General features: G+C 37.7%; 1 protein-coding gene across 5 annotated transcripts in view; it reads right to left on the bottom strand.

Annotated features, from left to right (window-relative positions):
* Window positions 1-16,015, bottom strand: part of Nkain2 (sodium/potassium transporting ATPase interacting 2) — a 1,207,754-nt gene that overhangs the window by 626,279 nt on the left and 565,460 nt on the right. The window lies entirely within an intron of this gene.

Below are 16,015 nucleotides of genomic sequence, written 5' to 3'. Positions count from 1 at the left end.
TCTCTTAAATAAACATGTCTCTAAGAAAATGGGATATTTGCAAACAGAAAGTTGAAACTAGATTGCAATTCCTTTCCCTGTTAAAATTTAATCCAAAGAAAATAGAAAATGTGAAAGTAAGAGATAAAATGGAATAAAACAGAAAAAAACATATGTCAAAACATTATTTTAAGTAATTTCTTTGAAAGGGGACACAAAGTGCACAAACAACAAAAGCATAATGAGGAAAAATATGGTGATATCAAGCTGAAAACACTGCATAAAAATGAATAATTAACAATAAAGGAATGGAGGAAACATTTGTTAAATATATATTGTATATACATAGATTTTATAGAATATCATAAATCTCATAACAATTAAAATTATATGTCATTCAAATAAAGTAATGAACACTTCTTAAAGGGAGAAATGTATGAGGCTTAGAAATGTATAAAAACAGAGAATGCTTAGTTTCCACACTAGTTAGTTTTATGTCAACCTGACACAAGCTAGGGTTACCTGAGAGGAATAAACATTGACTGAGAAATATTTACTCTAAGATAAGGATGGGGGCAAGTGTATAGGGCATTGTTTTTAACTTGGTGATTGATGTGGCGAAGGACTCAGCCTGTTGTATTTGATGCAAACCTGGGGTTGATGGTCCTGAGTCCTGTAAGATAGCAGTCAGCTGAGTAAGCCATGGGAAGCAAGTCATCCACTTTATTCATCCACACCTTCTGCATCAGTTCCTGCCTCCTGGTTCCTGCCCTGTTTGAGTTCCTGCCTTGAGTTCTTCAGTAATCAACAGTGATATAGAAGTGTAAGTCAAATAAACTCTTTCTCTCCAAGTTACTTTGGTCATGAGGTTTCATCACAGGAATAGTAACCTTAACTAGAACACTTGCCAGGGAAATGTAAAATGAACTCTTAAGAAAATATTATCTGTTCCATGTGAGAAAAGCTGCTATAAGAAAGAGCCCTGTTTTCAAATCAATGCTTTCAGCGATGTGGGAAAAAACAATACAAAACTTCTCATATTTTTATATTAATTTATTGTTTTATTTATTTTATTATTAATTTATTTACTAATATTATTTAATATTAATTTAACAATATGGGTTATTTATATTAATGAGCCCATTATAGATAATAGTTTGTTTCCCCCTCAAAACAAACTACTACAACAAAACAAACAAAAAGAGAATGACCATAATGAAGTTATCCCATTTCTAGATATATTGTCAAGGAAATAAAGTCAGGAAATCAAACAGCTAGTTACATTCTATGCTTGTTATAGAACTAGTCCCAATAGATAAGACATATATGTAATCTAGATGGCATAAAATCATTAATACATAGTGTGATATGGATATGATGGAATGCAACATAGCCATTAAAGAATGATGTCAGGATAATTTTTCATCATGTATATGTCACCCCATAAAATGCTTAGCATGCATATCTATCTATCTATCTATCTATCTATCTATCTATCTATCTATCTATCTATCTATCTATCTATCTACCTATCTATCTATCTGTCATTTATCTATTGCAAGAAAAAATGATAGAATTACAGGATGTTATGGTAAGTAAATTAGTCAGGTCCTGAATTAACCTGTACATCCTGTTTCATGCACTGAATGTAAACTTATTTGTGTTGATGTAGAATAGTGTTTAGGAGAGGTTAAGAATGCTAGAGAACTAAGAGAGATAGTGTAGGTGGTTGTTAAAGGGCACTAGCACACGTATGGATAGAAAAAAGGAATCCAAGTGTTGTTTGGCACAGTGCATGATGACCATGCATATATGGCAATTTGCCTTTTACTCATCTTATGTGTCTGAGAGGATCATGACATTTTCAAACATAAAGAAATGACAACATTGTTGGGGGGAGGGCAGTAATGGGGGGAGGATGGGGAGGGGAACACTCATAGAGAAGGGGAGGGGAAGGGGTTAGGGGGATGTTGGCCTGGAAACAGGAAAAGGGAATAACAATCAAAGTGTAAATAAGAAATACCCAATTTGGGTTGGGGATTTAGCTCAATGGTAAAGCGCTTGCCCTGGGTTTGGTCCCCAGCTCCGGGGAAAAAAAAAAGAAATACCCAATTTAATAAAGATGGAAAATAAAGAAATAACAACATAATTACTGTGATATGATTTATATATTTGTATCTTAAATAATTATAAATTATTTAAAATTAATACAAATATAGTAATACTAATAAAGTACCTCTTACAATAGTACTGAATGTCATCTACAATAAAATTTTAAATTAAAAAAATAACCGATAGGTTAAAAATCTACTGGGTATGAGAACAAATACCTGACATGCTAATAAAATGGGAATATATCCAAATGTCAGGGCAGTATTGATGATTTTAGCAATTAAAAGAGTAATAGCCTTCCACATACTTCTCACAGGAGCCAGTTAAGCTTTGCCTCAATTAACCCAGATTTCAATTCAAGGGCAGGCTGATCCTGAGCCTAATGGGGCTTCTGATAATCTGACAGTGGTAATATAACATATTTGATCTGGTCACTTGTCAAGATACTTTTAAAGTCATTTTTAAAAACGGTGGCTTAATTTGCAGCTGCTAATTTTTCTACTGTATAGCATGCAATTTCTTAGTTAAACTTATAAAAATAAATATAAAGAGAAAATCACCAATTAAGAAAATTAGAGATAAAATGACTTTTGTTAATTTTTTAAAAAGAAAAAGAACAAAGTAGAGAATAAAAATAAATTTATTTTGCCTTCCACCTAAACACATAATGAGAGATCGAGAGGACAAATGTACTGAAATTAAGAAACAGGAACTGGGCAGAGAGATCACACATTTTTTTCATTTTTTTATCTTTTTCCTTTTTCCGTCTCAGTAAGAAGCACATGCAAAGCAAGCAGTAGGGCATGTCTTTAATCCAAACACTCTGTAGGCAGAGGCAAGCAGAGGCAGGCAGACCTGGTCTACAGAGCAAGTTTCAGGACAGCCAAATACACAGAGAAATCTTGTCTTGAGAAAACAAAAACAAAAACAAACAAACAAACAAACAAAACAGCAACAAAACCAACACAGGTGAGTGAGGCCTTTTAAAATCCTAACAATGTAAATTGCCCCCTATTGTTCAACGTGACAAAGCAGTGTCCATGACAATCCTGAGTTACAGCATATTTATAATAGAGGAAAAACAAATATAAAGAGAGAAAGGTTCCTGTGTTCTTCTTGGAAACCTGTATTCCCTAAAGTTTGTTTTCTAAATTTAAGAATCCTCTTTGGAGTCCTAGGGTGGTGAGATGGGGGTAGGTGGGTGGGAGGGGCAGCACCCTTATAGAAGCAGGAGGAGGGGGCACGACACAGGGGACTTCCAGAGGGGAAACTTGGAAAGGGGATAACATTTGAAATACACATAAAGCATTCAATAAAAAATTAAAGGCACATTGACTAGCTTACAGCCTCAACTGCTGTCTTCTGGATAAACTCCCCACACTCAGACTTGATGCCTGCTTATTTAATATTGTGGTTCTACTTTTACCCTTGATCTTGCTTCTTTACTCGGGAATGAGATATGTTACTTTTTCATGTTCTATTCAGGTGCTCTGCTATCCTGCACAGTTTGAAAGTAAACAAAGACTCATTGAAGTAAAGGGGAAGAAAAAGGGGACAGATAGAATTTAAAAGCAGAAAACCAATAATAAAGAGTGACAGATAGTAAATATGATTATCTCAGAACGTAAACAAAAGACAAAAGTGCAACATGACTCCATGCTTCCTTTAAGAATTAACAGACATACACAGAGCCTACTATTTCTGTAAGTCAATTTGTACCTAGCTCCTCTGTTGGCAATATTGAACCTGTCTAAACTGCTGAGCCCCCAGTGGGCGGTACGGTAAATGTGTCTTTGAGTTAATGGTCAAGGCAGTCCAAGAGGCTCCAGAAACAATATAGGATACTGCCATTATCCGTGGTTGCCTCCCCAAACTTGAAGACAAGACCCTCTTGTTAAAGACATCACATAATTCAAATACAGGATCGAGATGGATAGAGTCAGAATTAACCTAGAAGCAACACATAAAATTCTCTTAGAACAACTTTCATATTTGAAGGTGCTGTGACTGATGGTGGCCTAGGAACAATTAATAGTCCTACTCAGAATTAAAGCTTATGAACCACAACAATGCCCAACCTGGTAAGCATGCATTAGTGGCTGTCTTATCTCAGCAGTAACCAAGAGCAGTCCAACCAGGATTAGGGCCCACTCAATGGTAAGGAATTCATTCCTGGTACTGTCAACCAAGCCAGTTACCCATGGTTAGTGAGGCATCATTTGGTAAATATGGCGAATACTGCTAAAGTGGAAAGATACACAATTTGTTTCACTCTCCAGAGAGAATCTGGAGTAAAGGTCACCAAAAAAAAAAATCTGAACTCACAAAAAGAATTTTAAAAAATGTTTACATAAATGAAAAAATAGGAAACTTGGATAGATTTATCAAATTAAGAGGTCTATATCTACAAAAAAGAATGAAGCAGCAAAATATTGAGAATAACCAGTAAGTGTTTGTGATCATATTAGAGCCCAGATGGCACTTTTTTTAAAAAAGAAGTGAAGCAGTGTCACCCTTGTTGCTATACAGCCTCTGAAACTGCCACAAATACCAGAACTATTTCATGCGGTTTAAGCAGAGGACGTGGCATTGAAATTCCGAAAGGATTTGTACTTAGCATTTCCCTGGCATTAGAGAAATGATTGGAAATTCTTCTTTTAATTAAAACTGTCAGCACGGAAGGATTTAAGGATGATCAGAACAAATCCAAGGAGCAAGCTTCATTAGCCAAGAAAGTAACAGGAAAAACGAAAGGCACTATTTACTAGTGTTATAAGGAATAGCCCTGCTTGTTAAAATGTATTTGGTAGCATTGTCAGCAACACATAAAATTCAACTGCAGGGAGACTCCTGAATAAATGCTTCACCTCTCGCACACTGGGAACAAACCTGGTAGATAAATGTTCACACTCACTGAATGATTACTTTGTATTCTGAAGATGAGGAAGAAATACATATTTAAGAATATGTAAATAACTTCAGTGTTAAACATGTGTTTAATCTCCTCACTTTATGTTAAAAAAGTTAAACTAGACATGTGATGATTCTCATTATAACCTAAGATATCTACACTGAAAATAACTACAAACACGCAACAGACCATCCAATCTGTCGGAAGTTAGAATAACATGTTTCATACAACTCAGACATGTCTGTGGTCCTTTCACTGAGTTCATCTAAGTTATAGAAATGGCAATTTTTTTGGAAAATGTTTTTTGATGTACTATTGGAACAGGGCAGAACAAATCTGTATACTAATTGTGATACAAATCCAGAAAGCCTCAATCTATACAAAGAACTCTAGGAACTAAGGAAAACAAGGGTAGGGAAAACAGTAATCACCAGGGAAAAGCAGACCAGTTATTCAGTAGTAAATTGTCAACTCCTGAAAACACACATACAAGTCAAAGTATATAGACTGACCAGCTAAGCAGGTTGTATTTAAGAATATATGATATATATAGCACATAAACACACATGTAAACACACACATATATATGAGTAGAGTAACAATTAATGCAAAATGAGGCCGTGGATTTGAAAGGGAGCAAAAAAGGTGTATATAGGATGTTTTCAAGGGAGAAGAGGAAAGGGAAAAATCAAGTTTTCTGAGATTAAAGTATTACTATTTCCTTTTCCCTTCCCCTTTCTTCCTTCGAACCATCCTTATGTTTTTAACTTGTTCTCTCACAAATTCAGTTATTATTTTTGCAAATTGTTCTGATATATTTCTAAATATATAATTATAACCTACATTAAGTTATTTGTATGTATATAATTTAATGGCTGATAAATTTAAATTGGATGAGAAATTGTGGGTTTTTCTCTGATAAAATATTTGTAATGACTTAGCATTCTTTTTTTTTTTTCTTTTTTTCGGAGCTGGGGACCGAACCCAGGGCCTTGCGCTTGCTAGGCAAGTGCTCTACCGCTGAGCTAAATCCCCAACCCCAGCATTCTTTTTTTGTGTATGCCTATTTGTATGTTGTTGACATCCCATGAAGCTTCCATCTTCCATGTTAGCATGTTTATTAGTAGTATCTTGGTTTAGGGCTTGCTTTGGCACCCACGGTTTTGAGACTTACCTCAAGAGCCATAGAACACAAACCTTAGTCCTGAGATATAACCCTTTCTGGTATAACTGGTAAGAGTTGTCTAAGAACATTCCTTGCTGTTGCTGTTTCCCTTGGTTTCCCCTCAGAGGTTGAAGGTGATTCCCTATTGCTGAAGAGATCATAAACTTCAAATGCAGGACCCGAAGGATTTGAGTTGACTTTGATGTGGAAACCTTCTTCTCCCTGAGAACTAGCTTTCATGGTACCCTTAGATACCAAGGTTCCAAGGGAGGAAAACAAACAATAGTCTGACCCAGCTGAGATACCTATGAACTAGAGTAACCAGCATAGCACAATAGCTCTGTAAGTACAGTAATGGCACACGTAACTTGACAGTAATGAACAATTTATTGGATATTTTAAGTATTTATGTTTCAAATGTTATCCCTTTTCCTGGTTCCCCCCTCTCCCATACCCCCTCCCTTTGCCTCTATGAGGATGTTCCCTCTCCCACCTACCCACTCCCACCTCCCACCTTGGCATTCCCCTACATTGGGGTATCAAGCTTTCACAGGACCAAGGGCTTCTCCTCTTATTAGTTCCAGGCATTTCTTTAAGTTGTCTTAAGGTACTACCAACAAGACGAAAGCTGCCAGCTTACTAAACCAGCAGTGTCTTAACTCTATTTTATGTATTTATCGCTATACTCAAATCTTAGTGTGGTTCTCACCCCTTATTAAACAACTTTATCTTTGCAGTAGATGAAGGCCAATATAGAAAGCAGCAACAACCAAAATGTATTGAACACATGACTATGTGGTGGTCAGGCCCAACCGACACATCTACAACACAACTCCTGCCCATAACACAAGAGGTAGGGAGGAAGAGTGTAAGAACCAGAGTAGCAGAAATTTTTTTTTATAATCCTGTGAAGTTGATTCCTAGAAATGTCAGAAGTTTTGTTTTCATTTTGAGGGGGTTGTACTTAGGAGTACATCTTGAACCTGCACCAATTAGTCAAAGTAGCATCAGAAAGTGCTATACATATTACCCAAGGAAGAAAAAAAAATTATCATTCTCACCCAGCTAAGTATGGCATGAACTGCCTCCAAGTCCCAAGTGCAATAATTTCATGGATGTTACAGGAGTAACCCTCTATCCTACCCTCTCCCCCTGCTTCCATAAGGGTGTCCCCCATCCACACACCCACTCCTACCTTACTGCCTTAGCATTCCTCTACACTGGATCATCAAGCCTCCACAGGACCAAGGGCCTCTACTCCCATTTATGCCAGATAAGGCCATCCTCTGCTACATATGCAGCTGAAGCCATGGGTCCCTCCATGTGTATTCTTTAGTTGGAGATTTAGTTCCTGGGAGCTTGGGGCGGGGGTGGTTCGTTGGTAGTATTCTTCTTCCTATGGGCTTTTAAACCCCTTCACATCCTTCAGTCCTTTCCCAAATTCCTTCATTGGGATCCCCGAGCTCAGTCCAATGGTTGGCTGCAAGCATCCACATCTCAGGCTCCTGTCAGCAAGTACTTCTTGGCATCCACAATAGTGATTTGGTTTGGTGGCTGCATATGGGATTGATCCCCATGTGTGTCAGTCTCTGGATGGCCTTTTCTGCAGTCTCTGCTCCACTCTTTGTCCCTGTATTTTCTTTAGACAGGAGCTATTCTGGGTTAAAATTTTGACATGGGTGGGTGGTCCCATCCCTCAACTGGGAGCCATGCCTAACCTCTGGTTATGTTCTCTACAATTCTCTCTTCCGTTTGTTGGGCATTTCAGCTAATGTCACCCCTGCTGAGTCTTGGAATCCTCTAGCTTTCCTGACACATGGGACTTGCTGGTGGCTAACCCCAGTTCCCTATCATCCATTGCTACACACCTCTGTTCAATTTCCTGACTCTCTATACATCTTCCCTTTTTCCTCCCACACATGATCTTGTCCCCCTTCTTCCTCTCCCCCTCCTCTTTTACTACTTTTAACCTTATCCTCTATGCAATAACAGCTACTTCCAATTTTTAGAAACTCTGTGTTCTACCAAAATTCTAAATTTCGTTATACAATTCTATTATTAATTTACAAAGCACTATTGATTATCTTTATAAAATTATTTAATACCACACATATACTCCTCTGAGATTATAGGTTTCAAGTGCTTAGTACATACTGTGTAAACCATGTCTGTTAGTGAGACTGATGTGAATATGCCCTTTTGTTTAATTTACACTGATACATTTACTGTAATGCATCACTCATTTCTTTCTATGGATTGATATTCATTTTGATGTCATAATGACAAAGATACAATTATAAGAGTGAATAAGACATTTAGTGATGGTTTATATGAACATAATTCACGCTGATAAATTATCTCTATTCATACTGAGCTCCTTAGATAAAATATTCTTGGAAAAATACACTCTTTCTTTATAATAGAGAATTGAAAGGGGCCCCACTACTCTATGCATTTAATAGTCATTAAAACGAACAGTAGTAGACAGAATCGTGTTCTATATGTGTATTTTTTGAAAGCAAAACTGAAAATATACCATGATAGTACCTTTCCTCCACTGAATTCTGCAAACAAACAGCCAGTGCAGTATAATTTATATTCGGAGATTCACCACCATTAATCCTCTACCGATTCTATTCATATGTTAAGTCTGTATAATTAAAGTCAAGTCTGGGATATGTTGATTCTCTAGAAATCAGAAAGGATTTCAGGCTCTTAGCAACTTTAGATCCATGAATAATTTTACACATGTCAATTGCTTCCTAAGTTGTGTTTCTTCAATTTCATTAGGTCTTTTGCTTTTGCTTTATTATTCTTAGTGAAATCTGTCCTTTCATGACCATCTCTGACACAGTAACATTTTATGAATAGTAGCTGCTCATTTGCCTTTGAAAAGCCTACTGGAAAAAAATCAATAGCTTTCACTTCTAATTCCTGTCATTTCATTGCGTTGTGCATGGGAATTTGGGTGGCTTTATGGATTGAGTCACAAGTACAAGATACCAGACTTGTTAATTTTGACCCAGTAAACATCTTAAAAATATAGATCTAGCTATTTCATCTTCTACATTGAAAATATATGGCATTCTCATACTAAAATATTCATTCATTTCAGAGAAATTGTCGGACTTGTGTTGTTTCTATGGCACATACAACAAAACAACAACAGCAGCAACAAAATTTCTAACTATCATATAAAATATAATAATACTTAGTGGAAATTACAGCAAATGCTATGTGTCAGGAATAAAATCATCAAAGTGCTGTTTAGGAAGCACTCATGCGACACATGGACTGGTTATGATATTTTCATTCAAATGCAAAATGTACTGGAATATTATTTAGGTGTGAATTATGCAACTAGTATGTCAGTAGTAGTTTGTTTATCTGTTTTTTTTTTTTTACATAGCTGTACTTTATATGGATTCCTCAGCTGTTTTCCTTAGAAATGCTACCTTCTGGCTTAGGATTCATAGCTGAACATTCAAGGACAATGTCTTTAGCCTCAAAGAACTACCTAAGCCATTGATATATCCCCTATCATAAGTTAGGATCTAGGGAAACCATGGCTAGTGTGTTATGAATAGAAAGATTCAACCTGTGATAATTTATCTGTTGTCAAAATTCTGAAGTGCTGAGCCAGCTCCAGAGTTCCTTGAGGGACAATCAGGCTTCATGGATAATGGATTTGCAGAAGATATCTTGCTAAAACTAGACCCTTCCTATTAGATATTTTTCCCATATCACTTCCCAGAAAACTGTGGCTGTTCCCATGCAAAACAATCCAAGAAGACTCCTAAAGCTCTTTGTTATGCAAAGTGTCATAGTAATAATATTTAGTGGGATGAGTTTTAAAAGAACGTGAAACACTATAGTGAACACAGCCTTGGGTGTGGTGTTCCTTCTCTATTTATGATTTGCTTGTGTTTAAAAAGTATTTCAAATATCTCTATGATTTTAATGTCCACATATATAGTGGATATTGAGACGGACTCTCCTAGTTTCGAATTGTCCCTGACTGCTAAGAAGCAAAGGCAGGAAGTAAGCCTCTCACATTTCTCCAAGAGTAAAGCCATTGCTTCACATTGCTTTTATCTGTGTTGCATCAGTCTACATTGGGTCTTCCCAAAGCATCCAAAATGTAGGTGTCCATCTAGTATACTGGATCCCGTGGTTCCAATCATCCTCAGTCTCAAGAGTTCCAGGAGAATCTGTACATAGATGTTTGAGACAATCACAATGAAGGGAGACCCCACATTATTCAACAGACTATTTTTTTTGTACCTGACGAGCTTGAAGGTTCTTGGTGCTTCCAGGTTAGCAGAGTGTGAACAAGGCTAAAGATGTGTTAGCGAGACATTTCTACTTGAGAGATCAGTTTCGCCATAAGAATGTCGAGTGATCCTTTAAGTAAACAACATACACTGAAGATCACTGTCCCACTGACTACTGTGCCACTAACATCTGACCATTGCACCACTGACCCCTGTCTCCTGGCCACTGACCCCTGACCACTGTCCCACTGACCCCTGACCACTGTCCCACTGACCACTGACCACTGACCACTGACCCCTGACCACTGACCCCTGACCACTGTCCCACTGACCACTGACCACTGTCCCACTGACCCCTGACCACTGTCCCACTGACCCCTGACCACTGTCCCACTGACCCCTGACCACTGTCCCACTGACCCCTGACCACTGTCCCACTGACCCCTGACCACTGTCCCACTGACCACTGTCCCACTGACCACTGACCACTGTCCCACTGACCCCTGACCCCTGACCACTGTCCCACTGACCACTGTCCCACTGACCCCTGACCACTGTCCCACTGACCACTGTCCCACTGACCACTGACCCACTGACCCCTGACCACTGTCCCACTGACCACTGTCCCACTGACCCCTGACCACTGTCCCACTGACCCCTGACCACTGTCCCACTGACCCCTGACTGAGAAGTGCTCATCTCTTTACCTTTTTTTTTCCTTCTCTCATCTCTGACTCAGTAGAGTAGAAAGAAATCCAGAAGAGGAAGGTAAAAACATGAAAAAACAGATCACATATTTCTCCAGTACTACTATAAAAATTAAGGCCAGGCCTATATTTATCTGTGAGTCAAATGCCATACCAGAATGTATAGCAATATGACTGCTACACATGATCTGAAGAACAACAACAGTAGGCACACTAAAGTGGACAGAGGAAAGCGCATGAGGCCTTACTCCTATTCAAAGAATTATGGGCAACTAAAGAATATTGAGAGTTGGGGAGATAGTATTCTCCAGTGAAGAACACACCAATTGGTTACCAAAAGAAAATGTTTAAGCATAAAAATATACATACAAGCAACATTATAAAGATCAAAGGGACTGCATTTTTTTATTTAGGAGTATATGTATATGCCTATATGTAACAATGATTAATGAAAAAAGAGGCAGTGAATTAGAAAGACAACGAGGGTGAGGGATATGTGAGATTGTGGTGTGGAGAAAGGGGGAGAAATGTTGTAATTATATTACAATCTCAAAAATTACAAAACCAGAATTAGGGTCATAATTTGGTAGTAATTAGAAACATTGATAAGTGACTATTTCAAACTGGAATGACCACATCCGATATTAACATGCTAACACTTCCATGAGATCTTATGAGCTGCTTTTAAAGGATAGCAAAATGTCATATACCAATCCTTCTCAAGCCATCTCCAATATTTCTTTTATAAATATTTAATAAATACCAGTAAATTTAAAAGGAATATGTGACTATGATAAGGCACTAGCCAAAAGCTACTAGGAAGTAAAAGGTTTGTTTGACTTATGTCTTAGATAAGAGAAACCAAGACAAGAGCTTGGTACAGAAATCATGGAGAAAGTCTGCTTTCTGGCCTGCCGGCTCTGCGTGACTCACATGCGTCTCTTACGAAGCCCAGGTCTAGGTGGTTAGGGATGACACTCGTCACCACGGGGAGGCTCTTCCACATCAATTAGCAATAAAGTTATTGCCCCAAAGACATGCTCACAAGCCATTGTTCCACTAAGATTCTTCCCATGGGATCCTTGTTTACCTTAAGCTGGTGAAAACTAAGCAGCACATGGAGTAATAATTGAATGATCAATATTTACTGTGCAGCTTGACAAAATATAACAACCGAAGGGAGAAGACATTTCCCAAAAGGTTACTCTCCCTTCGATAGAATAACAAGTAATTTATCTAACCTACTTATAGAAGTATTACTTGATTTTATTTCACACTGCTTCTGTTTGTTTTAAATGCTTTTCTTTAGGTCAGCATAGAAAATGACAGTTTTGTATGATATTTTCACAGGTGTATGTGAGTCGTTATACTTTTTTCCCATGTATTTCTATCCGTTATCATCTTTCCCATTCTACACAGTTCCCCCTGTCCCTGTCAGTTCTCCCAAGGTTTTGTTGTCACATATATTTATTTCAATTGTCCTCTGATTTCCAACTACCTTAAAATCTTCTTCCTCTTTTTCATACCCCCCCTTTTCTTATTGTATGTCCAGTAATGTTTTGCTTGTATGTATGACTATGTGAGGATGTCAGACTCCCAGGGATTGGACTTACAGACAGTTATGACTTGATATGGGGTTCTGGGGATTGAACCTGAGTCCTCTGGAAAAAGTTAGTACTCTTAACCGCTGTACCATCTCTCCAGCCCCCTCATGATTCCCTTTTTAGATTAATGAACTACACACATAAACACACACACACACACAACATACATGCCAACAAGCACACACATGCATACATACATACATATATACATATGTCTTTTTAAAGTTTCAGTTTGGGATATAAGGAAAGAATGCTGCATGAGTTTTGTGAGTCTGCTTCATTTCTGCTAACTTAACGATACTTCTTAAGTAGTTTCCATATTGTAGAAGTAAACATGAGTATAGTGCAGCATTGAATGGATAAACAAAAATTAAATACACAGAGAATAGTCTCTATCTATGTAAAAAGTACATAATAATATGTTTGCGTGTGTTTTCTGTGTCTGTTTTCTTTTGCTTTCCAACCTTAAAATTTTGGAAATATTTTTCTTCATCTGTGTTTGCATTTTTGTAATATATACATTTAACCTTTGCAAATAAAATACATTTGCATTTTAGCAAACAGGAAGAGAAAGTGAAAAGAATAAATTCATTAAGTAGGTAATGTATGAATCTCTTTTCTGCAGCCCAATCTCTTCAGACATTAAAAGTTGTAACATGACCTTATAATCACCTTATAATTCCACATCGTAGTTTTCTTTTCCTTTTCTAATTGAAAAAAGATTCTTTTGTCACACAATACATCTGGATGGACCACAGCTTTCCTTCCCTCTGCTGCTCTCAGCACATCTCCATTTCCCCTTGCTCCCAGATCAACTCCTCCTCCATTTCCTTTCATAAATAAAGCAGGTTTCCAAAAGACAAGAACAAAGCAGAACATAACAAGATACACTAAGACATGGCAACCCAAAGGCAGGAAAAGAGTCCTAAGGCAGGCAAAAGATTTAGATGTATAGTTGTTTCCACTCTTAGGAGTCCCACAAAAGTGTCAAACTAACAGCCATACCATATATGCAGACCCATGCAGACTGTGCTTGCCATGCAGTCTGTGAGCCCATGTGAGCCTCACTTAGTTGATTCAGAAGGAATTGTTCTCCTGATGTCTCCCATCCCCTCTTGGTTGGACACGTGTCAAACAGCACAGCATTATCTGAATCATTCCCAGAATACTCACTCCCAACTTGTCTCTTTCACTGCAGTTTTATAGTTTTGAAGGAGTGGTCTGCTCCCCCGGCTTCCTGTATCTCACTTAAACCAGTGGTACCCAGGACTCCTACTCTTGCTGTCTGTGCTTTGCTTCCTTCCAAACTTATATGGGAAAAAGATTCAGGCTTGTCTAGATTTGCACATTTTCTCTGTATGTAACAAATGCCAAATTTCAAAGCTAAAATATACCACAAAAGATACCTTAGTTTCTATAGATCCATGTGTGTACCTGATGAGTAGGCATATTACTCTACATGACAAGGTGTGCTATATTCATTAAAGGCCTGAAAGATACTGCTGGGGTCCAGAATCTGACAAGGGAAATCTGTTTGCAGTGCCTGGAGTGGAGTTTCCCCTTGACCTGCCCTTGGCTGCCTTTCTCTCATCCTATGTTCTCTCCTCATGGCCAGCCATAGATAACAGAATATTCTTTCTCAAGGCAACATAAAGAGACCTTTTCTCCCAAGGCAGTCATAAAACCATAGTCTCTAACTCTCTCCTGCTCATAGGAAATGAAAGAACCCAAGAAAAGGGTATTTTCCAAACGAAAAGAGAAACCCAGCCCAACTACCTTAGTACAGCTCACTGCACAGTTAGTGTCTTATAGCTTCTTTGTTTCCATGTGTCTGTCTGCACCAAAATCTATATAGTTCACACTGGACTGCCACTTCTTCTATTTGAAGGCTGGCTGCTTGCCACATCTAGCCATACAAATCAATCTGTTATGCTTTTCTCTTGCTGAAACAGTTTATGGAATAGGGGTGTCAGAAATGATGCAGTTTATGATGGGCAAGAGAGGGCCTCAGCCTATTTCCTACCTCTACCACATATTTAAATTGCTTTTCTCCCTTGACAAAATTCTTAATTTGTTTGATTATATTTAGAGGGATTTTGGTTTTTGTTTTGTTTTGTTTTGCAAATCTATTTTATTACTGATAAATGTATCATTCATAATAAAATGTAAAATTTAACTTATACTTGTGGACTTTGGTGAATCTTCTACCAAATAACATAGTGATGATTAATGAATTTACTATTCATCTGACAGTTTTCAATTTTTATTTAGATTTATAAGTAATTGTTTAACCATACTGGTATTTCATATTTTGAAATGAGAAAATGTAGCCATTTTTTAATTTGGAATCATTATCTATAAATTCCATAAAACTTGATAAGTCTGTTGAAGTCTCATATACTATTTTTATAAAATGCTTATTGTGGAACAGGCTACTATCTGAAACACAACAGTAACGTATTTTAATAAACAATTCCAAGAAATGTAAAATGGTTAAAGAGGATATTTTCCTAAAGATCGTGGCAATAAAGAATAAGAAATCCAATTGTAATTGTCAGCCTTTATGTATATTAAGAGCTTTCCACTTCCGCCAGTGACAACCACAGGATACACATGGCTATTGATCGTGTGGTACTTGTACAGGATGGATTAATGGCTTCTTCTCCCGTAAACATAAATATTTCAATGTGAGATCACCCAAACTTCAGACTGTTAAACAACTATGAGCAGCATCGAATCCCATTTACTCACCTTCCCCAGAGGTCCCTTGAGATACTTTCTGGTGGAATAACAATAAACCAATAAAATCTAATTTATCCCTAGTCGTATATTTTGATACAGTCATTCTGTTTAGAATATTATATTTACACTGCTATTATTCAACCAGAGCATTTTATAGCTTTGGACTTTTTGTTTTAAAATTCTCTCTCCTTCTCCCCTCCCCCTCACCCCTCCTCTCCCCTTTCCCCTCCCCTCTCCCCTTCCCACCCCCTTCCCACCCCCTTCCCTCCTCCTCCCCTCCTTCCCCCTCCCCTCCCTCCTACCTGTCTCTCTGTGGTATATGTATGTGTTGTGTGTACACCTGACTGTGGTTATAAGCAATAGTGGGTGTGTGTGGAGGTCAGGAATGAACCAGGGTATGGCCCTCTGTTTATATCTACTTTATAAGACAGGGTCTGTGTCTCAGTGTACCTGGTTCTTATCTTATTAGGTAGGCAGGCTGTCCATCAAGATCTAGTATTCTGTCATTTTACTTACCTAAC

This window comes from Rattus norvegicus, chromosome 1 (genome assembly GCF_036323735.1).
Source record: "Rattus norvegicus strain BN/NHsdMcwi chromosome 1, GRCr8, whole genome shotgun sequence".
NCBI lineage: Eukaryota > Metazoa > Chordata > Mammalia > Rodentia > Muridae > Rattus > Rattus norvegicus.
The sequence above is the reverse complement of the archived record's forward strand: the minus strand, read 5'-3'. Positions and strand labels throughout refer to the sequence as shown.